The 26,928-nt window shown below is 35.0% G+C and overlaps 1 protein-coding gene across 1 annotated transcript in view; it reads right to left on the bottom strand.

The window, feature by feature from the left end:
• Positions 1–26,928, bottom strand: part of CALCRL (calcitonin receptor like receptor) — a 94,816-nt gene that overhangs the window by 62,645 nt on the left and 5,243 nt on the right. The window contains exon 2 of the mRNA XM_008687238.2: positions 11,765–11,832. The gene's annotated coding sequence lies outside the window, so the exon portion shown is untranslated. The remainder of the gene's footprint in view (positions 1–11,764; positions 11,833–26,928) is intronic.

Here is a 26,928-nt window from a genome sequence, read left to right as displayed (position 1 = left end):
CCTATTACATCTACTTCTTTGAAATAATTTCTTAGAAATTGGCATTGTGGACTAAATTGTTTCTTCCAAAAACTTACATGTTGAAGCCCTACCCCACAATGTGACTATACTTGGAGATAGGGGTCCTTAAGGAGGTAATTAAGGTTAAATGAGGTCATAAGTATGGAACTGGAGGAAACATCAGGGATGCGCACACACAGAGAAAAGGCCATGTGAGGACACAGTCAGAAGGTGGATATCTACAAGCCAAAAAGGGAGGCCGAAAGAGAAACTAAACCAGCCAACAGCTTGATCTTGAATTTCCAGCATCCAGAACTGTGAGAAAATTATTTGTTTAAGCCTCCCAGTCTGTGATATCTTCTTATAGCAGCTCCAGCAGACTAATACAGTTAGGTTTTAGTCAATTCTCAGAACTTGAATCTAAAGTGAAACCAGGAGAAAAATTTCCAAGAACTTTATAAATGGTGTTATTATAAATTATCTCACTTTAAACACTTTCTTATTGATGAATAGGCCATTTCATTTATTCAAAATTTAGAACAAAGACATATATTTTAATTTGCAGAAGAACAATTTGTGAGGTTAAATTAAAATGCATTCAAAAGGCCTTCCTTAGATTATTTTAACTAGTGGCATAAATCTATCTCTAGAGGATCCATGGTATCTGCCTGAAGGCATTAGAAAGATGAATAGCATAGTATTAAGCCATTAAATATAGCAGTTTAAAAAATGCTATGATTAATAACTCTTAGTTCTGGAGTCACATGCTCACATTTTTGGGAGCAGAGACTGGCTCAAATGCCAACTTACCCTCTGTTTGCCCTACTAATCATTGAACCTTCAGATGTGATTCCAAAATCTATAAAATTTAATAGATGCTAACATTTCTAAGAGAGCTTTCAGAATAAGAACATTGAAAATCATTTTCATGGAGTGGTTGAAGTTAATAAAATCTGTTATTTCATGTTTTTAAAAGATCATATCTTTCCAAGATAGTGAATATAAGATAGAAGTTTGTCTTTTGTATCAAGAATCAGTTTGGTTAAAAGAATCATTTATTTTTTTAAGATTTTATTTATTTGAGTGAGAGAGCAAGAGAGATTCAGAGAACGAATGGGGGGGAGGGGCAGTGGGAGAAGCAGACTCCCCACTGAGCAGAAAGCCTGACATGGAGCTCCATCCCCAGACCCCAGGATCATGACCTGAGCTGAAGGTAGACTCTTAACTGACTGAGCCACCCAGGTGTGTCCCTTAAAGAATCATTTAAATAACTAGTTCTGAATAAGATCAAAGTTCTTTCATGACATTATGACTTAATGTTTATAATGCATATCTCAGAAAAATCTCTTATTTATTGAACTATTTTTTCAAAGTGTAAAAATAGCATTATAATAAAACTGGCTGAAAGTATACCTCAAATAAGCTAATACTGATAATTATTTTTCTTCTTCTTTTGATAATTTTTTAAAAGAAAAGAAGTGGACCAGTAGGGAGAGGCAGCTGTCTCTGTGGTGAAGAGTATGCATGATGCCTTTGCCAAGTTTCACATATTTGCTTATAGCTACAAAGAGCTTGTCAGGCCAAAAAAAAAAAAAAAAAAAATCTATTGGAAGAATACATTGAAACTGACTACGAATTCTTGTCATCTATTTCCAGGAGGAAAATAAATTATTAAGGGCTTCATGCGGCTGAATTGGGAGTCCAAACTCAACAGGAGATAATATGAGCTTACTTTTCAAGAGTATATATGTTTGAGTGGTATCTTTAGGAAAGGAAAAGAATTTTGGAATGTACAGGAAAGAGATATAAGACAGTAGAGTGTGGGTAAAGGCTGGTGTTCAGACAAGAAATGGAAGAAAAATTCTAATATCTAGTCTTAAATTGTTTACACATAAAGATATCAATCATACATGCTTAGAAGTTAATCTTTAAGTAGGACATATCAAATATTGAATGCTGCATGGGTTTTGAGAAATAATTGAGTTAAGTGTTTCAAAGCCATTGGAGAGTTTCCTCTGAACACACTAAATGCTGACTTGTGAGTGCTGACTTACAAGAATTTACATGTTGCCTCTTAGCTAGAACTATCTTAGCCATGAATAGATTAATCCATAGAACATAGAACAGTAGCAAGACCTCCCAAGTGGAAGGAGCTATCCTCATTTTTTCCTATCTGAAAATAACTTTATTAGGAAATATCATACACTTCCTTTATTGCCAAGTGATTCACATGAAACCACAAGATACTTTGAATCAAGCAGGTAATCCCACAGCTCACTTACTATTTCCAAAATCCAAGCACTTTGAAACCTACTCTTGGTTCCATACTATTGAAATATCTTAATTATCAATAAGACTAAATAAAGACTAAGACTAAATAAACTCTCTTTCATGTGACTGAACTCTTGTTAGGCCCTGGAAGCCTATGGATATCAAGTCATGTTATCAGTAAACCCACAGATTTCTGATTTTGCCTGCCCTTAGAACATAGGACCTCCAGCATCTTGCAAAGTCTCAAGTGTCTCTTGAAATCTCTAAAGCGGTGCTTCACAAGTCAGTCTCTTTCATAGCACCAATCCCTACCTTTCTTTCTCTAGCATTCTGACTTCCTTTGTCTGTGCCTTCTGCCCTTAGAATCACTGTAAATGATCTTAATCTAGCCATGTCTCAGTACTTCAACTTGACAATGATATCACCAAGACTATACCTTAATCCTCTCAAAGTCTTCAAATCTAGAGGTGCCTTCTGTGTTCTGTGCAGAAATGGTAGAAAATGACCTCTAAGAAAGAAAAAAAAGGCCTCTAACTTTGCTCCCTGCTGCATTGCCCACCTGGGCCCTAAGACAGCACAATTCCTGACCAGAGTTTTACTAATTTTCTCATGAAAATGTTCCCTCCATCTTCCTTAGATCCTTAAAATCTCCAAACCAGTGCAAATGTCCATTAAGTATAAGCACCATGCCACGCTCTGAATCTTTATGTCTTCCTCAGCCTAAGTTAGGTCTCAGCAAGACAAATCAACCTCCTATTTCCTTCTTCAGCAACATTCAAAGTTCCTCTGTATATTTTTCAAGCATATACATGCTGGTGGAGGGTAGTAGAAAGTGGACAAAAGAAGGGTGTTTGGACCAGGCATCTCATCCTGGTTCCTCTAATTAATAAAAGGAAAGCAGAAATTGTCAGGAATTCATTGAGGTAGCATTCAATAATCTATTATCAAAATATCAACATATAGATATGCTATCTAAATATCTAAATACTATCTAAAATAAATAACTATGAACCAAGGTTTAATTTGATGTTATTTATAGCAATTGCAATCAGGATTATAGGATAATTTACATAGTAATAACTGCCATTTATTGTTTACTGTGTGCCAAGCATTGTCTTAGGCACTATAAGCATACTATCATATTCAATTCTGAGGGTAACAAATTATTACATTCTCTCTCTTATTTTTTCCAGATAAGGAAATTAAAGCTCAAAGTCATCTCACTAGTGAAGTGAGCAAGCTAGGATTCCAACCTAGAGCTTCCTGACTCCTAAATATACTCTGCTAGCTAGACCTACCTCTGGACCCGGTTATATTTCACTCCCCCAAATAGTCACTGGCTATATGGATATTTATGAGTACTATTCTGAAGTTAATATGAAGCATATGCTCCCCTCCCCCCAATAGAACCATCACTAAAAGATCCGTGTTTGTGGAGCACTTGCTTACTCTGTGCCCTCGACCACGGTAGATCCTACAGGGAGACGATATGAAAATAAATAATCCTTACTTTTCTTTTACATTCAACTTGGTTTCTTTGCTTATAGTAAGAGCATTAAAGTATACTTCAAGGAAAAAAAATGGACCATATTAAATAATACTATGCAACTGCATTGAAATTGTTCATTTTAACAATCACATACAATTTGAAATCTTTCTGACTCCAGAAAGTATCTTTTTTTTTTTTTTCAGAATTAGTGAAACAGTATGTAACATGATTTTTGGAAGATTATGTAGTGAGGTATCTTTCAGATAAGTCATACATGTGTGACCAGTTAACAGTTGAGGTGAATTAATCATAGACGACACTTTTAACTCAGTATTTTGTCCTGATACTAGCTATACACAGTAAGTCCCCATATTTTTACATTCAATTCTAGAGAAACACAAACTGTTGAAATGATTCAAAACGGAACACCATCAGCCAAAACGGAACACCATCAGCCAAAACTGAACTCAATGCCGTTCATAGAAATTAAAGTTAGAAGGACCTCATGGTTTCATTAATAATAATAGTAACAAAAGCTTTTATTTGATGAGAACAAATTATATGCATTTTGTGTTTATTATTCTCTTTAAATAACATCATTTCACAATATAAACAAGACCAAATAGGTACCAAACCTTTACTTTATAGATGAGAACACTCAGGACCGGGGACGTGAAATGTCCTGACCACATTAATGCAACTAGTCAGAGGCAGAGGAGAAACTAGAAACATGTCTCCTAACTCAAATCCCTATTTGTTATCCTATGCTGTCTCAGGGAAATCATCCCAGATATACAAAATCCTGTGAACCGAGCTAACAGTATTTTCAAGATAAAATGTGAACCACCAATTATATCCACAAATGGTCATGTGCTCTTTATTACTGAGATTTCAGTAGAAAATATATATTTACCTATGGGTTCAGGCAGATTTAAAAATCAATGACTTAAAGGAGTTATATTAAATGAACAGAGTCTGTGCTTTCTCTTTATTTTTGTCTACTTCACCAGTGTTTGAAGTCAGCTTGATGCCCCTGCTAAGTCCGGCTTTATCTTCTGTAATAAAATAAATTTTATGTCAAACATTTTTCAATATAAAACTTAATGTCAATATAAAACTTAAGACCCTGGTGCTAAGTAGGTTGCTACATAAAGAGAGAAAAATACAATAAAATAGGCAATTAAGAGACCTGGAATAAACACAGTGGCTATAGTCTCTATGCACATGTGTGTGCTGTCAATTGGGTAGCATTTTCATGTCAGAGTATGGAAAGCAATTTCAAAAATTTGATAGGTCAATTTTTTTCAACAGGGATACAATCATAGTACTTATTTGAACAGAGTTTGCACTATAACTACATGAAAGATCTTGAGGCAACAACTATTTTGAAGTTTAAGATACATCAGCACATGATGTGAGTCAGTTAGAAAATAACTTGACAAATTCAGCAGACACTGGATTGGACATAAACCTAAAACAGGGTGATTTCTTGAAGTCCAGACTGAACAGGATGTGACTGTTTGGGGGTATCATGAAAGGGATTTATCAACTCTAACGTAGTGATCCTAAGGATAACAATATCCTTAATCAGAGAATGCTTCAAGTTCCAAGTTCACCATAGAAGAGAACATCCAGAAGAACACAGAGAAAGAGTAAGTTTACGTGAAGAATGGAGTGTTGCTTATAGATAATTTCTAAAATCATGATTATGTAGTTTGTAGTCATCTTGTAGAATAGTCAATACAAGTATATTGAAGAGAAACAGATATTAATTTTTGTTGTGACACCAGCTTACTATTTTCTTTCTCTTAACCATTTTTTTTATTTGCCTGTTTCTCTGTTTTTCATTTCAAAAATGTAGGGGGTTGTATCAAAAATCTGTAAGGATACTTCTGGTCCTACAAAGCTATAAGGCTAATATATTAGAATATTGAATATAAGGCTTTTTAAAGCTCTGTGCACAGAAATGGCATCAAAGACTTCCAAGTTATAGAATTGTAATAGAATAGAATTTACAATTCACATTACAATATTCAGGTAATAGGGCTTATCAGAGAAAACACAGCTATTCCCTGTTCACTTCTAAAATTTTGCAAAGATTAATTTGACCTTTAAAGACAGTAATAGAAAATAATAATAGAATGTAATAGAATTTTTCTTTCTTTTTTTTTTTTTTTAAGATTTATTTAGAGAGAGAATGTGTGTGTGTGTGCAAGCAGGGGAAGGGCAGAGGGCCCCACAGAGGGAGGGGCAGAGGGAGAGGGAGAGAATCCTTAAGCAGACTCCCTGCTGAGTGGGGAGCCCCACACACGGCTTGATTCCAGGACCCTGAGATCATGATCTAAGCCAAAATCGAGAGTTGGATGCTTAATTGACTGAGTCACCCAGGTACCCCTAGAAGAATTTTTCTGGTTACAAAGATACATAGACCTTTCCAAACCAGGCATTACAAAATGTAAACCCAGAAAATAGTCTTATGCTTTTTAACTTCATATATCTGTGTGAATACACTTCTTTCTCTTCGTTTTTATTGCATGAATTTTTTTCTCAGAATGCATTTGAAGTTCAGCTAATGTTCTTCAAAGTTACATATATGTACGTATGTATGTTTGTATGTAATTTTCCACCAAATAGTCTAGCAAATGTAATGTAGAATCTGAGATGTTATAGAAGTATTCAATATTATTTTTCCCTTGTAAAGCAAACACAAAATTTATCTTAATAGGATACTGTTGAGGAATATTTTTAAGATCTGGATATAACCACAAATGCTAAGGTCTGCTATGGTTCAGAAAATTTACACTTAGGATGGGAAAATTCATTCTAAAGCATTTTGTGATTTTATATGTGTGTGTGTATTAGTGTTAACAGTGATGTGGCACCCTATGTGTCATAGCAACGTTATCTGGATCCTTTATTAAATGTCCAAAGTCTTCGGAAAAAATTGAGAGTAAATAGGGAATAATAAACTTTTTCTGGAAATAAGTAACTAAGATTAGCACACTCTATAAAGTGGAATCCCAAATGATTTAAAGTTGGAGTTTGTACTAGTTATGCAGTAAATATGAAAAAGAAGTTTACTGTATTTTGAGATAATAAAAAATAATAAATTCAGCATGGCATAATTTTTTCCTTATAGATAGGGGCTATCCTGCTTAAAGCCGCATTAATAGTAGCCAACTTTTATTTTTATAATGTGATATGCCCAATGAGGTGATTCTTTACAGTGGGAATTGATAGTTATTGGTTACTTAAATTTCTTACTTTTTGGTGTCATGTAAACAAAACATTTGACAGAAATGTTGAATTTTCATCTTAAGGTTTTGGAGTCCTATAAAACAGCCTAAAACAATAAAAGTGGGCCTAAATGCGGCTTGAGTTAATGAATTGTCACCAGGTCTATTTGCCAGGTTTATTGAATCATAGCTTTAGTTTCCTTTAAATCCAGGTTCTGTTTCTCATGGCAGGCAAACTTTGGATTCAGCAAATTAAAAGCTACAACAGTTTGTGTTGGTTTTCCTTTGTCTTATATCTACAGCAGTCTGAGAGAGCAAAGGACTTTTAGCCACCGCAGGAATTTCCTGTAAAATACAATAAATGACTGTGCTTTCCTCATATTCCACATCCTTTTCTAATTCCTAGGTCCTAGGCATTTTTCCACTACTTTAGGTAGAAATTTGCTCACTTTTACAGGAAGCAATACATGTAAATGTTTTTCAGTTTTTTAATAGCTCATAGACATATAAATAATATATCATTAAATATATTAGCAGGACGCTATACATTAACGGAACAAGCCAGAAAGTGGAAGGCTTGCCCAACTGGCATTTATTTTTTTTTTTATTTTTAAATATTTTATTTATTTATTTGACAAAGAGAGAGAGCCAGCATGACCAGGGGGAGGGGCAGAAGGAGAGGGAGAAATAGGCTCCCTGCCTGATGCTGGGCTAATCCCAGGACTCTGGGATCATAACCTGAGCAGAGCAGATGCTTAACCAACTGAGCCACCCAAGCAACCCCCATCTGGCATTTATAAGTATATTGTGACGGATGGGATAACAGAAACAGAAAATGAGATAATCTCAGAAAGATATAAAGATGGGCAGTTTAGAAAGAGCGGCCTGGAAGCTAAGAACTAGCTCGTTTACAATCCTGATAGGTATAAATGAAATAGCATAGTCTAACTGATAATTTTACTTTGTCACATTCAGGCTAAGGTCTGCATATTTTGGGAAGAGGAAAGATTTTGTCAAAATCGATATATTCCATAAAAAGATAGCTAATTTGCTTTGAAAGGAAGCTTAAGGAAGGCCTGGGAGATAGGATCGAAGACAAATGAAACAATAATAAAATATCTAAGCAAAACAAACAATGTTTTTTGTGGGGGTGGGGAGGTGCTTTCTTTTAATGTGGGGTTTTCCTACATAGGGGAAATCCACATCGCATCAACTATTAGAATTCATCTGGAGTCTGATGGCCTCTGGTTGAGATTTGGCCTGAAGGGTCTGATTCTTAATCATATTAAGTATGGGTCTCTCCCACTGAACAAGCTTTTCAAATATAAAAATCCCTTCAATATAAGTACTCTCTGTGCAGCTGATTGCTAATTTTATGAGTCAATGCATCCCTGTAAAAGGTTAGGGAGGTTTCCCACATCTAATGGCAACCTCTTATGTTTTTGCAAATGCATAATGTTCTTCATTATCAAAAATAAAATTTCATTATCAAAAAATAAAAGTAAGCTATTTGTTAATGATCATAAATTACAAATATAAGTTATTACACATAGAATTATAAGCCCCAGGTTCAAAGGAACTTTCTTAACCTCCTTATAATTTATTATCCTTAATAACAAAGGAGAAGCCTTTTGGGTATGTTCCAACACATTGCTTATAAAGCCTTACATTTATTTGCTTACTAGTAGCACGAACAGCTCACCTCCATATGATATATGCAGTATCTAGTCATGTTATCCCAGATCCAATTAATTTTATTGTAATTAAGCCAGAAAGATAGAGGCAGAAAATAGATCACTGAGTGAACAGGACATTTTAAGAACTGCATTGTTTGTTGTCCTCCCTTTCCTTTGAAGTGATTGCGTGGCTACTATGAAAACCTCTTCTAATCTTTTCATAGGAAAATTTTCAGTGAAGTCTTTCCTGCTCAAAATCTTCTATCAACAAAATACGCACCTTGGTGAAATTTTATTTAAAAAATTTCCCGTCCAAATGACTGTCAGTGAATGTTTTTAAAAATCCTATTTGATTGCATTACCGTTACAATTTCTGCAGGTACAGCCATTTTGACAAAAATATATAATTATTTTATAAACATAAAATAATTTTTAATAAGTAGACACTGTATTAGTAGATGCAAAACTAAAACATATGAAGATGCTTAATTATCTCCCAAATAATCTATAAATGTGATGTAATCAAGGTAATGAATAATTCTAAAGTTTAAGTGAACGAGTAACAAAAAACAAATGGACCTTAGAATCCAAAATAGTTTTGTTAACAGAATTTAGTAAATATAACACTTTAGTTTAATTTCAAATCAGTAATAGAAAAGATTATTTAATGAAAAGTGTTGATACACCTGTCCATCAATTTGGAGGAAAAATTTATATCAGAGATTCAATTTCAGTTAGATTATGACTTAAATGTGAAAGTGTACTATCAAATTATTAGAAATTTAAAAATTAATATTGTTGCTATGTTGGGACATGAAAGAACTTTTAGTAAGATTACTAAACTGTAGTGATAACTGAAACAGATCCTTCTATTGCCAAAATTCAATCTAGCCAGAGATATTCTTCTTATTTTTTTCTTTGTCCCACCTCTTAACCATTGGTCAAGTTTCAGAGTCTTATCGATGACTATCTAAATAAAGCAGTGCAAAAATATTCAAAGTTAGAATTGAGCTATTACAAATCAGTTTATTTGTTACAAAGAACTTCTGATAGTATTTTATCTCGTTCCTATCTTTAATTCAGCGTAGTTACATTCAGAGGTTCGAGAATCTCAGAGCTGAATGGACCTGGGAAGTCATAGTGAAAATTGCTCATTTTACAGATTTGGAAAGTAGGAGTTTAGGAGACTTTTTGCCTCCCATCTCACAGCCAGGGTAGATGAGCTAATACTAGGAGTGCCCTAAGTTTCAGTTCTGTGCTTCTTTCATTAGGTTAAAATTAAACCATAGATGAGTCAAACTAATATGATAGCAAACTGCAATCCTGGTTCTCATTTAAATTTTTTAATCTCCCCACAGACAATTTTTCAACAACTTTCCTGCTGAAATTTAAACACATATTTACTTTCAACTGTACTTGTTAAAAATAAAATTTTAAATACTACAAAAGAGGCAACAAACTTCTCCCAAAAAATCTTACCAATACTACTCAAGTCAGAGATCAATCCAATGAAGAGAAAACAGTTTAAATTTGTACCTTTCATTTTCAAGCCACTTCCAATTTATCTCCTTCACAGTATCCAATAGATGTTAAAATTTATAAGTTGGAAAGACACTTAGAAAAAATATTATATAAGCTTCTTAATTTCCACATGAAGATGACTGGTACACATAAACAATGGAGGTCAAAATCAGTTTTTGCCTAGTAAGTGAATTTTCTTCCATTTTATGCTCTTTCCTATATGTCTGCATTAAGCAAAATTAGGGCTTATAAAAATTGATCTGGCTCCACTTCACATAAAAAATCTCAGGAAGAAAAATCCAGCTGTCAGATATAAGCAGGCATTTTGAGCATTCAACCTTGCTCTAAGGAACAGTGAGTCATATAAAGTGTAATGTGCAAAGGAAGCTGACACGTAAAAGGATAGAACAACAATGATGAGTTCCCAAAGACATGCTGTGGGAAAAAGAATAATTATAGAGGGCCTATTTTTGGGTCCAGCAGAATGACTTGGGAATTTAAAAATCAGAAGAAGGAATTATGTCACTTAGCTTTGAATTTACGATAAAATTATTTAGGAGCCTTTTTTCATTAATGTTATTATAGTTAATCGGGATGATACATGATTGAATTGTTAAATACTTTGCAATCTAAAAATAAGTGAGGACAGGAGAACTACTTTAATTTTGTCAGGAAGGGGGCTGTGAGGTGTAATAATAATTGCATAATTAATATGTTATCTGACATGGAAGTATAATGCTAAATATAAATAAAAAGACATATCCGTCTACACCAGTGATGTTTTTGGAGGCACCAGTGCCCCTGAAGCTTGTAATTAATGCCCAGGATTGAAATGGAAACTGTTTGGCCAGGGAGTTCTAAAAATAGTCTCTAGAACAACTTAAATCTTTAGAACAGCTTACCTCCCATTTTCCTGTTCCCTTATTTATAAGTGTTATCCTCTTATTACCAACTATGGGAAAATTTTACAATCATTTATAGGAATAGAACAGTGACTCTGTGATTCAGAAAGGAAAGAAATCTACAGAGGAAAGTTATTTTGTTCAAATGAGCAACTTAGCTCTATTATTAAACAACATTAAACATAACTTGTTTTCTATGTATGTCCATATAGAAATATATATATATATATTTATAGTTATAATAAGGTGAGCTACAGACATTATATATATGTACGTACATACATACATGTATGTTTGTGTGTGTGTGTGATGTTTGTGGCAAATATTAACAAATTACTGATATACTAAATCTGATAGGACCCATTCAAATTAATTTAACACTCCTAGTTCTCTGGCCAAGGGAACAAGAATTTGGGGGCTAAATGCATACCCTAAGGTCCAGGAAATGACTTCATAAGGTTGCCAGATGCCCATAAGTCCATCTCTACCAGTATTTTGTTAGACTACCCTTCATTCCTTTATTCGGGAGTTATCTGACATTAAGTTATAAATCATTCTGTGAAATCTTTCTTACTATTGTTAACATTTCATATTATTCTCAACCTCATTGGAAATCCAGCATGTTCCTTTCTTTAGGTCCTGAATGTTCTTTTGTAATGAACGCAATACCTGAAAGTAGGGCCATCCAAAGTTTTGACAGGTGGCAGCACAAGTGGTTGGTGTATCATCGTAGAACCCTGGATGACAAGAGAACATTCCTGTGAATTTGGTAATATTATTAGTGAATAATGGGATTTTACAGAATTTAACTTAAGGTTATGTACTAGTGTGGTTTTTTTCTTCAAACCATAAACCCCTATATTTTAAGTGTTGAATTTTAATGGGAAGTTGGTAGGAGATGTATCAGGCACTTTTAGGTTACTAGGTTGCCATCATGCTAACCTGGAGGTAATCAAGAACTTTGTTCTTGGCACCTTATTTTTTAATAATGAAGATTTTAAGGGGCACAAACAAGAAGAATGGTCCCTGCTGTTCAAGATCTTAGCAGTAGGAAGAGGTGGATGCCCTGAAATGTTCAGGAGAAAGGTTGTTCCTGGAAGAAGGGAAGTATTGGTCAGTGGTTCTGAGGATGGAATGACGTAGCCAGTTCAAAGTACAGAAGGAAGGTCAGTGTGATCAAAGTGGAATGAATGGGGGCAAAGAGTGTCATAGACCTTGTCAAAGAGGGAGGCAAAGGCTAGATCATGGCAGTTTAGCATTTAACTTTCTTTAAACATAGGACATTACCAAAACGTGAGATTCACCTACCACTGAACAAAGACTTAATGTATGTAAATGGGGTTTTTATGCCTCTTTTCAGACTCAAATGTTGAAAGCAAAATATAGCTATAATCAAATTTAATCCAACTTTGCAATTACACGGTATTTGAACTTACTGAACTTCAAAAATGTCAAATTTGTGTTCACAAATTATTTATCTCCATTAGTTCGTATGGCGATTTGAGAGGCTTTTATTGAACTTACTTTTATGGATCATCAATTTGTTGCTATTTCTAACAACAACCTTTGAATTATTGTCAAGGATTTCTATGAAGTCAATAGGGATATTTACATGAAAACTCTAAAGTTAAGAAAGCTATGTTAAAAGCAATCTCTGCAATCAAATTTCTGTGACAAAAAACATTTTTGGATTACTTTGTGAATTTGTACAACTTCACATATTTTTAATAATTTGTTATATATTATTATAAATTGTGGAGTATATGTTACAATTAGGATCATGGACTAGTCTTACTAAGGAGATGTGTGTTTTTACGCCAACAAACACTGCACATTTTTAGAATCTGGATTTTCTACAAGCTATTTTGGAAAAATAAAAACTCTTGTCAGTCTCAGACTTTACTGGCATATACATGGAATTCAGAAGGTTCAAAGTTGAAGTTTATTTTGAGTATTTTCACAACTTGCTAGAAAATAGCACATGAAATAGAAAGGACCATGAAGTGTTATTGGTTTTCTTCTGCATGGCTCTAGAGATTTTATTTTCACTCCAGCTGAAAATGCTATGAAAGAATCTTTCCACCCTTTTGGTGATTTGGGATAAGTAGAAAACAAATATGTCCGTAGTTTCTTCTAGCTATCAGAAAATTTACAGATGTGGTAATTTTGATTAGTAAACATGTTGTATATGTCTTTTTTTTTTAAGATTTATTTATTTTAGAGAGAGAGAGAGAGAGAAAGACAGATCGAGAGGAGCATGGGGAGGGTTAGAGGGAGAGGGAAAGAATCTCAAGCAGACTCCCCACAGAGTGTGGAGCCCTTTGCAGGCCTCACTTTCACTTGAGACCATGACATGAGCTGAAATAAACAGTTGGGCACTTAATCAACTGAGCCACCGAGGCGCCCCAATGCATTGTACATTTTAATGTAATAATGCATATGTCAGCATGGTCTTACTTCCACTCTTCTCTGAAAAATATCTGTATCTGTAGTACCAAAGGTTAATTAATATCCAAGAAGAAAAGATGCAAAGAAAACATAAACCCTCTAGATAGATATATCTAAAGAAAACTCAAAAGAAAGTTAATTTTGTTCAAATAATGCCATTGGCTGAACTGATTAGACAATGATCAAAATCAACTAAACCTTAAAAACAAAGAAAAGAAATGTGGCAAATAAGAATAACAGATAAGCGTAATGTAATGTCATGGTGAAGCACAACAATTGAGCTAAAGAGATGTGAATCTAGGTATATTTAGTAAGAGGAAATCAAAACATTGAAAAAGTATATTGGTTAGATTCAGCTGATGTGTATAAAGGCAATCAGGTGGTTTCCAAAATGAGGGATTATGTGAAAGACACGAACTTCAATGCCTTCTCTAATGTTTTCATGTATAAGAACTAACTTTTACCACAGTAGAGAGACACTCTCTTTCAAGACATTTGTAAGCTCCATAAGTGATTTTAACTATTCAAAAGATTATAAAAAGCATACAACACGTCAGTATACGTTTGTCCAAAGTCATAGAATGTTAAACACCAAGAGTGAACCCTAATGTAAACTATGGATTTGGGGTGACCATGCTGTGTCAACTATAGGTTCCTCAGTTGTAACAAGTATGCTACACTGTTGATGTTGATAGTGGGAGACGCTGTGCATGAACGGGGACAGGGACATATGGGTCATCTTTGTTCCTTCCATTCAGTTTTGCTGTGAACCTATAACTGCTTTAAAAAATAAAGTCTATTAAAGAAAAAGTGCACATGCATCTGAATGGAATTAGTCATTTTCTTCCTTTATTTATTTTTAAAAGAGGTTTTGATGTGTATTTGATGGGATGTTTGAATAAAGGAAATGGGAAGTTAGAGATATGATTCTAGGCCTTATCAGTTTGTGTTCTTGTCATGCTGAGAAATGCTATTTATATCTTCCCAGTTTTAAAAGTAATAAAATACACTTTCTCCTTTTCCTGGACCACCTAACCGAAACAAGGTAGTCAGTCCTTCTCTTAAATAATTACAAGCAAAAGTGACTTATCCATAATTCTACAACATCAAGTTACTGCTACCCAATTAAAGACAAATGTTTCAGAGAAAAATTTTAATTCTTTTTACATCTAAATTTGCTGTGATTGATAATCAGGGCAATGCAAATTAAAATCACAATGAGATACTATATTACTGCCACCAGTCTGGCAGAAATTTAAAAGTTTAGCAATAATAGAAAGTGTTGGAAAGGATGTGGTGCAGTGGAAACTTCATACACTGTTGATGAGAGTATAAATTGGTACAAGCACTTTGAATTGCCTAAATCCTGAAATCCCACTTGAAAGTATATTCCTTGAAGAAACTCGGGCATATGTGTACCAGGAGATTTGTAAAAAATACATTTGCTGCTTCATTGTTTGTATTAGTAAAATGGTGGAAGCAATCCAAATGTCTCTCAGCAGTAGAAAAGAGAAATACACTATCGTATAGTCATACCATGGAACACTGCAAACGTGAAAAGAAAGAAACAGCTACATACATTAATAGGACTGCATCTCCAAAATGTTAAATGAAAGAAGCAATCTCTGAAGTCTATATTCAGAGTGACTGCACTCTCATAAAAATAAACATAAAAACAGCAAAACTAAATAACACATTGCTTAGAAGCATGCACGTATGTGTTAATGCCATAAAGAAAAGCTAAGGAATAATATACAAGTTTTGGTTAATGGCTTACTTCTGGGGCCATGTGTGTGACTTAATTAAGAGGAACATGATGGGGGCGCCTGGGTGGCACAGCGGTTAAGCATCTGCCTTCGGCTCAGGGTGTGATCCCGGCGTTCTGGGATCGAGCCCCACATCAGGCTCCTCCGCTATGAGCCTGCTTCTTCCTCTCCCACTCCCCCTGCTTGTGTTCCCTCTCTCGCTGGCTGTCTCTATCTCTGTCGAATATATAAATAAAATCTTTAAAAAAAAAAAAAAGAGGAACATGATGGACAAGCTGGGTTCCATGAACAGGCACTTGTTTATTTAAACAATATATTTATGCTATGCATAATCTTTTGTATGTACGAGATTTTTAAAGTTAGAAAACATTTTTGTAGAACACTCTGAAGAGTATGATTCCTTAATCTGGGATTATGTATTTGTTGATTTATGGACCAAAATTTCAAAATGCAATGTATTTGGGATAGGTCAGAGCCCTGGGGTGAGGGAAATGCAGCTGCCATACACATCACCAATCCAATTTGGAAGTTTACTTACTTTTGTCAAGATATTGTAAGATTAGAACCCCTTTGAATACTTCACGGTTAAATCATAGTCAATGAACAATTTAAACACTTAGAATTTTATAAAAATGATATCAGGTGTATGAATTCTATTTGACTTTAGGTTACTTTCCTAGTTGTATGGAGGAAATTTTGGAACACCAACAATGAACAGCCCATGAATCAATTGTGTGGGTGTGGGTGTGTGTATTTACCTCTGAGTCCAGTGAAAGAGGGAAGGGTCTTGTATTTTGGACTATTACCAGATTCTCAAGACTTTTAAGTTAGGATGATTCAGACAGGGAAAATACACCCACAAATCACAAAACTAATACTCAAAGTGAAAATTAGAAGAAAAAGTAATATGTATGTCTTATTATTTGTATGTAGTTCATGTGAATTAATGCTTGTTATTTTATTATTTAGAAAGAGAATCACTTGGTTAAACATGTGTCTTGTTAATACTTTTATTTTGTTATTGTAAATTTGGACCTAATTGTGTTTTTATGTCTTAATTCTCACCATATCCAGAGTTCAATAGAGAGAAAACTATTTTCAGGGCACACAGGGATCATTTAAGCATTCCTCCCTCTGTATGCTGAGTGATCTCAGCCTGATTTGGTAGATTTGGAATGAGCCAAGGGGTTCATATTTTACCAAATAGTTCTGGTGCTTTAGGTGTAGTATGATTAATATAGCCCAGTATCAGGGCTGCTTTTTGAGAAAGCGTCCTAGACAGACCAAGACTTGCCAGGAGGTCAGACCCCAAGACCGTTAAAAGTGCAGTTATTATCTTGACCAATAGGGCCCAAGACTTAGAACATGATTATCATCCAGGAGGTGGTGTTTGCCTCTCACAACTTCTCATAAGCGCTCCTCACCTCTTATCAGAAGGAAAAAATTCTGGGCTTAACCCTCAATCCAATTTCCCAAACGAATAGGCAGATAAAGTTTTCCTATCTGAACTGTTAGATCAAGCAGCAGGAAGGCATTTGCATACTAACTTTTTGTCCATGGCCATGTATTCAAAGTATCTCTGCATCTTAATTTATGCAGTTCAGTGCTGGATTTTTATTTTCTAACCTTTCTAGCAAATAAAATATCTTATTGAACCAATTTATCTTCTTTTATTGCCTCCCCTTTTATCTTCTCTCTCTTTTCCTATTTTGTTCACTCCCTTTTCTTGATCTAATTTCTTTTACTTTCAAAACCCATCTCTCACTCTGGTTTTATGTCAGTCTGTTTACTCAGTGAGCAATAATTCCTAAGTTAATTACATTCTTACAGTCATATATATATCTGTTCTCTAGATGAAAAATTTTCTGAATCTTCTCTTTTCTCTGTTTTCCAGATTGGCCCTTCACTCCCTAACTTGTTCCTTTCATGTCTTGTTTTATCAACTTCTGGGTCAATCTTCAAACCCTTCATCTTGCCGTTTACCAAAGATACTGTCACCAGACCTGTAACAAAATGCAGTGTTCTGGATTTATTCCAGGATGGGATGCATGTAAACACAGCACATTTGTTCCTTTAGAGACGTCTGAGGGGAGGACAGCTAGAAAGAATTAGTTAAAATACGACTAATTAGAGAATTGTTAAATACGTTTGTTTGGCCAACATCATGAACTACAAAATTGATTTAAGGTCCTATTTTATGCTGTAGGCTAGCTAGCTATGTCTCTGGTGTTACAATCAATCTCCTAGAATAGAGATATTCAACACAGTCAAGGTGATCTAGCTGATATAAAAGCTGAAAAATTACTAATATATATATATATATATGCATATTAGGATATATCTTTGATTCCACTATGCAGTGGAGAGCCAATTGTAATATTTAGTGAAACTATTTTAAATTGACAGCAATTTTTTACATCATGCAATTATTCAAACCTCAAACAGCCTTTTTCATCCTACAAGTTGCACTATTAGAAAAGGCTCTCAAGAATATGTGGTGTCTCTGCTGAATCTTGATGAGCAAGAACAAGTATTTTGGCACTGCTTTTACTGAATCAGACTACTGGGAGTCTCTATTTGTCATTGTAAGGACTGATACTAGCTTGAGAAAGCATAAAGTGTGTCTGCTCCCTGTAAGAAATTAGTCATTATTGCATCATATTTTTTAAATTAATTACTTATTTTTTTAAGATTTTATTTTATTTTATTTTAAAAGACTTAATTTTTAAGTAATCTATACCCAATGTGGAGCTTGAACTCACAACCCTGAGATCAAGAGTCACATGCTCTTCTGACTGAGCCAGCCAGGCTCCCCTGTACAATAATTTAGTACAAAGTACCTGAATTGAAATTTCAGTTGGGGATTTTATTGATGTAAAGTTTATTTTTAAGTGCTTTTCCCACCATTTTGCCAAGCTCATCTAGATTAAAAATTGTCAATTGTCTGTTGGTCTCAGCTTTATTTTATTATTATTAATTTTGTCTGTTTTAAGCTTCTTGGGAAAAAGGAAATGTGTTGTAGAATACTGGGTTGTGATGCTGTATATAAACATACCAGAAATAAATTGAATGTAGACTAGTCCTTAAAACAAAATGCAGCTTTTGTCAGGGCATTGTTATCATTTATGTTTTGCAATCAGAAATTTATTATAAGTACATTATTTGATAATGACCATATCCGATAAAGTCTGGAAGTTCAAGAAGAGTTAAAGAATAGGAAAGGATGGTGGTAAAAAGAAGCTATTTGACAATTTGCTTTTATGTTTTGAGCAATACTTCATTTCGGACAGAGAGTTGTTTAATCCAGACTAGTTTTGCTGCTTGTGGTTTAAAATTCAGCCAGTGTGTTATTAGATAATACGTTGAAATAAACAGCAAAATAACTTCAAAACATTTTATGTACATATTTTCTCTGAATAGTATGAGCATAATTTGAGAAGCAGTCTTTTTCTCAAAGGAAAATTATGACATGCATATCGCCCAATTATGATATTTCTAGGTAAATGAATGATTAGCACTCTGTTTTAAAAGAAAATAAAGTTAGCTATGTGAATCTCAGCACATAGAGAATCTAAATGTAAAAAGACAAGTATTGTCATAACTTATGAGGTGAGTCAATTCAGAAGACATATTTTGTGAAAATCCATCATGAAGCTTTCAAACAAATCATGACTTTATTTAAGGGCAAACATATATTTCAATTTATAAAAATGTCCTTTGGCTTTATGTTTGGAAAATTTCCAAAACTATACAAGGATGAAAGGGCATTGACAGTTGGTATTCTCTTTAAAATTATCTTTAAATATTTATAAATTAACACTTAGAAGCTTAATAAATTACAGATTTTCAAGCACGTAACTCATCACTTATCAAATAGGTGTGTAATTTTTTGTGAATTAAATGAACTTGTATTCTACATATATTTTCTTAAAAGACTGATTTTTTTTTCAATTTCACTGCCAAGTTTTTTTCTAGAACTTTCTATAGACTTTTTAGTACTATTGTCCAGAAAGGCAATAAGTAATGGAGTTAGACTTTTGTTGGGAGGCAACAGTTGGCAGGTCTGCCAGTTTCAACAAGAAATTCTGCCAAGTTCAGCCATTGTTTGGCCATTTGGGGAAATGCTTCAACATTTTGTGTTAAAATACCAAGCAACCTCTCATTTACCCTAGTTTGAAAGGTCATTCCTTGGAATTCAGTGAAACCTGAACACTAACTGCATTACAGAAAGCATCTTTACTAATTTATTTCCCTTTACAAAAGCAGTGGAGGGATAAATATTAGGTTGACCTAAGAATAATAAAATGATAATTAGTTTCTGAGTATTTTCTCTTTGGCAATGGGTCATGTGTCTAACACCTTCAAAATTTCAGCTCTAGCATCTATTTTATACTCCAAACAAAATCACAGAGTCACTATCTAGTTTTCAGAGACTGATACAAAGAAACATATTCATTCATTTAATTATTTATTAAGCAATATTTAAGCACCTACTAGGTGCAGGCACTTATCTAGATGCTTAGGATATATTAGTGGAAAAAAAGCAGGCAGAAGTGCTTGTCCATGTAGAGTTTATGTGTTAAAGATATGGACAGAAAATAAACATAGTTGATGGTTTGCTGCAATGTGATTGATGTTATAGGAAAAAGCTAGGACAAAAGAAAATAGATGAAGATGAGCAAAGGGGTTATGGTGCTATAGGTGTAGCTGACTTTAAATAGTGTCTAGGTGAGGTCCCGAAGAAAACTTTGTATCTGAGCAGACTCCAGGGTGGAAAGGGAGCTGACATGGATTTCTGAGAGAAGAACATTTTATGCTCTTTGAGAGAAACCCACAGATAATTTTTTTTTGGGAGGGAACACAAGCAGGGGGAGTGGGAGAGGAAGAAGCAGGCTCACAGAGGAGGAGCCTGATGTGGGGCTCGATCCCATAATGCCAGGATCACGCCCTGAGCCGAAGGCAGACGCTTAACCGCTGTGCCACCCAGGCGCCCCCCCACAGATAATTTTTAATCTTATTTCAGATAATGTGCTTACCATTCCTTAATTTTATGCTAATTGATATCAGAAGTACTAATGAGAATTAAATTTGTCTGGAGGTGAAGGAAGAAGAAATACGAAAATCTGGAATCCAGGAACTATAGGCCCACAAATAAGGAAGATTAGCGTTTTTTTCATATTCAGGTGCTGTAACGGTGGATATGTGATGAAGAGTAAAGGAAACACGATAAACTTAAAAAAGTTACTCAGCTAATTCATTCAAATAAGTATTATTTCATTAATTTCTATTATCATCTTACATCAATAAATATGATGCACAATAATCTTTGTTGTTTATTACAAATTTAATTTAATCCTAAAGAGTTATCCAAGTAGGAATTGATAGAAAAGCTAGAAAAGCTCATACATTGTATTTACAGTCTGTGTCCTTCCCTGATTATAAAATTATGCAGTTATATCTGGAAGTAAAATCATAGGCCAGAATGTAGAACAATCCTTAAAGTCTACATGACTTTGAGTAATTAGGAGCAGAATGGTGTCTAAATGGAGAAATCTAACTTTTTTTTTTTTTTAAAGCAGATGCTATTTCAAGATCTACATCATAGTTACACTTAATGAAACCCTCTGAGGACACACAGAGCTAGAGTCTCCTATTTCTGTTAGAAACCCATTAACTAGATTTCTTTACCTTATTCAGGACTCTAGCTTCAGAAACCATATGTGACATGAGAAGTTTTGAACATGTAGTCCTTTATGGTACAGATAGTACTAGAATTGATACAGTCGCAAGCTTGCAACTTTAAATATGTAGTCTTTTATGACATTGAGAATTTAGTGAATAATCAGCTTTCAGGGTTAATCTGAAAAATCATACAATTAGTGAATTTTTAAAGGATGTTTGAGTTATACAATGACTCAAACATAAATACTCTTTGTTAATTTTGGTGTATTAATTTGAAAGAAGTAGGCTGGAATCTGGTTCATTAAATATGGACATATTTTAATTTTATGATCAAAGAGATTCAGTAAGTGTTTTCTAATAATTTTGAACTGATAACATGGAACACAGCACAGGAAATCCTTTTGGAAAGTGTATAATTAAGGAAGTTAACTCATGTGAGGAATTCAATTAATTAAAATATTAAACAATATTTAGGAAAATCATTTTGTGGGCTTCACCCCTGTCAGTTTGTTCTAGACCTTAATACTTGTTCATATCTCATTTGAAGGTCTTCCTGTTCAAATTAATGAAACCAACTGTATGGTGACTAATATAGCAAAATAAAAATTATAAAAAAAATAAATTTACTTAATTCAATAAAAAAATTAATGAAACCAAGCATTCTTCAAAGCTTTATTCTTAGAATATCTTTCTTTAACTACATTCTTTCTGTCTTAAAAATGAACAGTTTCTGATACCCAACCATGATGTTTGTGATTGATTTCGATGCAAGGAAATCTTTCTGTTGACGTACGAATGATCAAAGTTACATTAGAAGCAGTTGTAAATTAGATATTTCAGAATATCTTAACCAAAGCACATACAATTGTCAATGAGGTAGAGTCCATTAGACTGTTCTTTATTTCAGGGTTGCGTTTTTTTTTAATGTGTCATCTGTAATACAAGGTTTCCCAAATATAATAAATATGTACAGAAAATATCTGATTTATCAAGTTTTGTCATTTTAGAAAACAACCTACTTCAGGCTTTCAGTCCTGACCTTGTGACAAGATGAAAAGCTGAGTGGCAGCCAGCACTATAGATGAAGAGTTCATACTTTAATTGGCACTGAGCACTGAGGTGGAGCTGACATTGTCCAGAGCAGGGGTCCTGTCTTGCTTACCTTTAACATCTAGCATTGGGCCTGGCACATCGTGAGTGCTTGCTAAACAGAGGATCATTCTGTTTAACCCTAGCACCCCCTCAATAGCAATAAGTCATATAACTTAAAATACAACTGTTCTTTGATAGGATTAAATTCTGGTGTGAACATAAAGTTTCCCAAATAAGATACGCAATGAGAGCAGACTTTAATTACATAAAAGAAAGAACAGTCTGGAAGGTCTTATGTGAATCATGTAGAGGAAAAACAAGCTACCTTTTTTTTTTTTTTTGGAGTGTAGAAACCTTATACCTTTTCAACCTCCCTCATTTATAATTGTTTTAAATATTTCTTCTACCTATATTTAGAACCAAATCAGACTCCACCCCTCTTCAAAAAAAAAAAAAAAAAGGACTGAGTAACTGGAGAATATATACCATGCTCATAGTTAGATGACTTAATGTTAAGATGTTAATCATTTTCAGTTTAACTAATGAATTCACTGCAATTCCAATTATCATTCCAGTAGGAATTTTTAAAGAATTTCCAAAACATAAAAACCTAAATAATTTTGGGGAAAAAAGCAAGTATTGGGGCGCCTGGGTGGCTCAGTTGTTAAGCATCTGCCTTCAGCTCAGGGCGTGATCCTAGCTTTCTGGAATCGAGCCCCACATCAGGCTCCTCCACTAGGAGTCTGCTTCTTCCTCTCCCACTCCCCCTACTTGTGTTTCCTCTCACGCTGGCTGTCTCTCTCTCTCTGTCAAATATATAAACAAAATCTTAAAAAAAAAACAAAAAAGAGCAAGTATGGATGAATGCCCCTAACTAGTTGCAATGGTTAACTGTATGCATTAAGTTGGCCAGGCTATGGTGCCCAGTTTGATCTAGTCTGGATGTTGCTGTAAAGGTATTTTGTAGATGTGATTGACATCTAACATCGGTTGACCTTAAGTAAAGGAGATTATCTGGATAATGTGTCTGGGTCACATCTGATCAGTTGAAGGCTTTAAGAGCAACACTGAGGTCTTCTGAAAAATATTTCTTCAAAATTTTTGTTTTCTAAGCTACTTTTAACTACTAGAGGCTAGAGGGTAACTACTGGGCATTTGGTTTGGAGGAAGGTGAGGGCTAAGCAGGTATAGATGAAAGAATTTAGTGGAAGGAAATGCATACGGAAAGAAAGATGGGAAATTATAAATTGCAGATTTTACCTCTTATATACAGGCATTTCTCATTTTATTGTGCTTCTCAGCTATTGCATTTTTTATAAATTGAAGGTTTTGGTGACCCTGCATTAAACAAGCTTATCAGTGCCATTTATCCAACAGCATTTGCTAACTTCATGTCTCTGTGTCACATTTTGGTAATTCTCTCAAAATTTCAAACTTTTTCATTATTATTATATTGTTATGGTGATCTGGGATCAATGTTCTTTCATATTATTATAGTAATTGTTTTGGACACCATTGACCATGCCAATATAAAATGGCAAACTTAATAAATGTTGTGTGTATTCTGACTGCTCACCCATCTCTGTCCCTTTCCATGCGCCACCCTATTCCCTCAAGATACGACCATATTGAAATTGGGCCAGTTAATAACCCTACAATGGTCCCTATGTGTTGAAGTTGAAAGGAAGAGTTACATATCTCCCACTTAAAATCAAAAGCTAGAAATGACTAAGCTTAGTGAGGAAGATATGTTGAAAGCTGAGATGGTCAAAAGCTAGCTTTCTTGCACCAGTTAGCCAAGTTGTGAATGCAGAGGAAAAGTTCTTGAAGGAAATTAAAAGTGCTACTCCAAGGTACACACAAATAATGAGAGAGGTAAGGAGTCTTATTGATGATATGAAGAAAGCTTCAGGGGTCTGGATAGATCAAACCAGCCACAACATTCTCTTGAGCCAAAGCCTAATCCAGAGCAAGGCCCTGACTCTCTTCAATTCTATGAAGTCTGAGAGAGGTGAGGAAGCTGAATAAGAAATTTGAAGCCAGGGGCGCCTGGGTGGCACAGTGGTTAAGCGTCTGCCTTTGGCTCAGGGCGTGATCCCGGCATTATGGGATCGAGCCCCACATCAGGCTCCTCCGCTATGAGCCTGCTTCTTCCTCTCCCACTCCTCCTGCTTGTGTTCCCTCTCTCGCTGTCTCTATCTCTGTCGAATAAAATAAGTAAAATCTTTAAAAAAAAAAAAGAAATTTGAAGCCAGCTCAGTTTGGTTCATGAAGTTTAAGGAAAGAAGCCATCTCTGTAACATAAAAGTGCAAGGGGAAGCAGCAAGTGCTGATGTAGAAGCTGCAGTGAGTTCTCCAGAAGACCTACCTGAGATAATTAATGCAGGTGGCTGCAGGAAACAACAGATTTTCAGTGTAGACAAAACAGCCTCCTATAGGAAGAAGATGCCATCTAGGACTTTCATAGCTAGAGAAGAGAGGTCAATGCCTGGCTTCAAAGCTTCAAAGGACAGGCTGACTCTCTTGTCAGGGGCTAATGCAGCTGGTGACTTTAAGTTAAAGCCAATGCTCATTTACCATTTTAAAAGTCCTAGAGCCCTAAGGATTATGCTAAATCTACTCTGCCTGTAATCTATAAAATAGAACAACAAAGATTGGAAGATGGCACATCTGTAGACAGCATGGTTTACTGAGTATTTTAAGCCCACTGTCAAGAACTACTGCTCAGAAAAAAAAAAAAGAAAAAAGATTCCCTTCAAAAGATTACTGCTCATGAAAGATACACCCAGTCACCCAAGAGTTCTGACATACAATGAGATTAATGTGCAATGAGGTTAATGTTGATTAATGTAGTTCTCATGCCTGCTTAGACAGCATCCATTCTGTAGCCCATGGATGAAGGAGTAGTTTCAACTTTTAAGTCTTATTATTTAAGAAATACATTTTGTAAGGTTAAAACTGCCATACATTGTGATTCCTCTGATGGATTTGAGTAAAATAAACTGAAAACCTTCTGGAAAGAATTCATTTTAGATGCCACTAAAAACATACATGGTTCATGGGAAAAGGTAAAAGTATCAACATTCACAGGAGTTTGGGAGAGGCTGATTCCAACCCTCAAGGCTGACTTTGAGGGGTTCAAGATTTCAGTGGAAGGAAATAGCTGCAAATGTGGTAGAAATAGCAAGAGAACTAGAATTAGAAGGAGAGACTGAGGATGTGACTGACTTGCTGTAATCTCATGATAAAACTTTAACAGACGAGCAGTTGCTTTTTGTGGGTGAGCAGAGATAGTGGTTTGAATGGGATCTATTCTTGGGGAATATGATGTGAAGATTGTTGAAGTGACAACAAAGGATTTAGAATACTCCATAAAGTTTGTTGATAAAGCAGCGGCAGGGTTTGAGAGGACTGACTCCAATTTTGAAAGTTCTGTGGTACAATGCTATCAAACGACATCTCATGCTACACAGAAACCATTCATGAAAGGTGTCAATGGATGCAGCAAACTTCATTATTGACTTATTTTAAGAAATTGCCACAGCCACCCCAACCTTCAGCAACCACCACCCTGATCAGTCAGCAACCATCAACATCAAGGCAAGACCCTCCACCAGCAAAAAACAAAACAAAACAAAACAAAAAAAACCCTCTTCCACAACTCACTCAAAGCTCCAGATGATGGTTAGCATCTTTTAGCAATAAAGTATTTTTTTTAAATTAAGGTATATATGTTGTTTTTTAAACATAATGCTATTGCACTACACTATTTACATAACTTTTATATGTACTGGGAAACCAAAAAGTTCATTCAACTGGCTTTATTTATTATGGTATCACTTTATTAAGATCACTTTATTAGAACCAAACCCTCAACATATCTCAGGTCTGCCTGCCCTTTAACCTAAGGTTCTGGAACGAGCATCCATTCACACTAGGGGTGACTAGATACTACCAGCCACCAACAGGAAAGGGAAGCAGGGTGGTTTTATTTATTTATTTATTTTTAAGATTTTATCTATTTATTTGACAGACAGAGAACACAAGCAGGGGGAGCGGCAAGCAGAGGGAGAGGGAAAAGCAGGCTCCCCACCAATCAGGGAGCCTGATGCGGGGCCCCATCCCAGGACCCGGGGATCATGACCTGAGCCGAAGGCAGCCGCTTCACTGACTGAGCCACCCAGGTGCCCCAAGGGAAGTGGGGTGGTTAAAAGCGTGAGCTCTGGAGTCTGGATTGCCAGGATTAAGTTCCTGGCACCTCCACTTGAATAGCTATGTGATTGGGGCACATTACCTAGAAGCTCAGTGCCTTGGTTTTGGAGTTTCTTATCTGCCAACAACAACAACAACAACAACAACAACAATAATTCCTGAGGCTTTGGGTAAGGTTAAATGAATTATACGTGAGTAATTAATCACGTACATGGCCGAAGGCAAGTCCTCAAAGAAATCAACTAAATAATCTCAATAGGGCAAGCCACCCTTTAAAAAGGTGTTCTCCTGTATTAGTGCAGTATGGAAAAATTCATCCGCTGCTAAATTGGGAGAGAGAACTGCAGCAGGGAAGGCAGACTCTCTTGTCTGAGGCAAAAAAAAAAAAAAAATTATTTGTCCCTCAGGAATATGAAGATATGTGCACTCATCTAATAATGTCAAGGACCAGAGGCTTAAGCTGACAATAAATATATATATTTACCAAATAAGCCTGACAAGTCCAAAGATATTTTAGTTAGTTAACTGGGAGTTTAATGAAATTATGTTTAACAGATTTACAATGTAGCGGCATCCTTGTAGTAAGGATGAATGCTGTCTGAAGTATACTCCATTTTAGGCAGCTGTTTCAAA

This window comes from Ursus maritimus, unplaced genomic scaffold (assembly GCF_017311325.1).
Source record: "Ursus maritimus isolate PB19 unplaced genomic scaffold, ASM1731132v1 scaffold_1, whole genome shotgun sequence".
NCBI lineage: Eukaryota > Metazoa > Chordata > Mammalia > Carnivora > Ursidae > Ursus > Ursus maritimus.
Note: the sequence above shows the minus strand (reverse complement) of the source record. Positions and strands in the feature narration are given on the sequence as shown.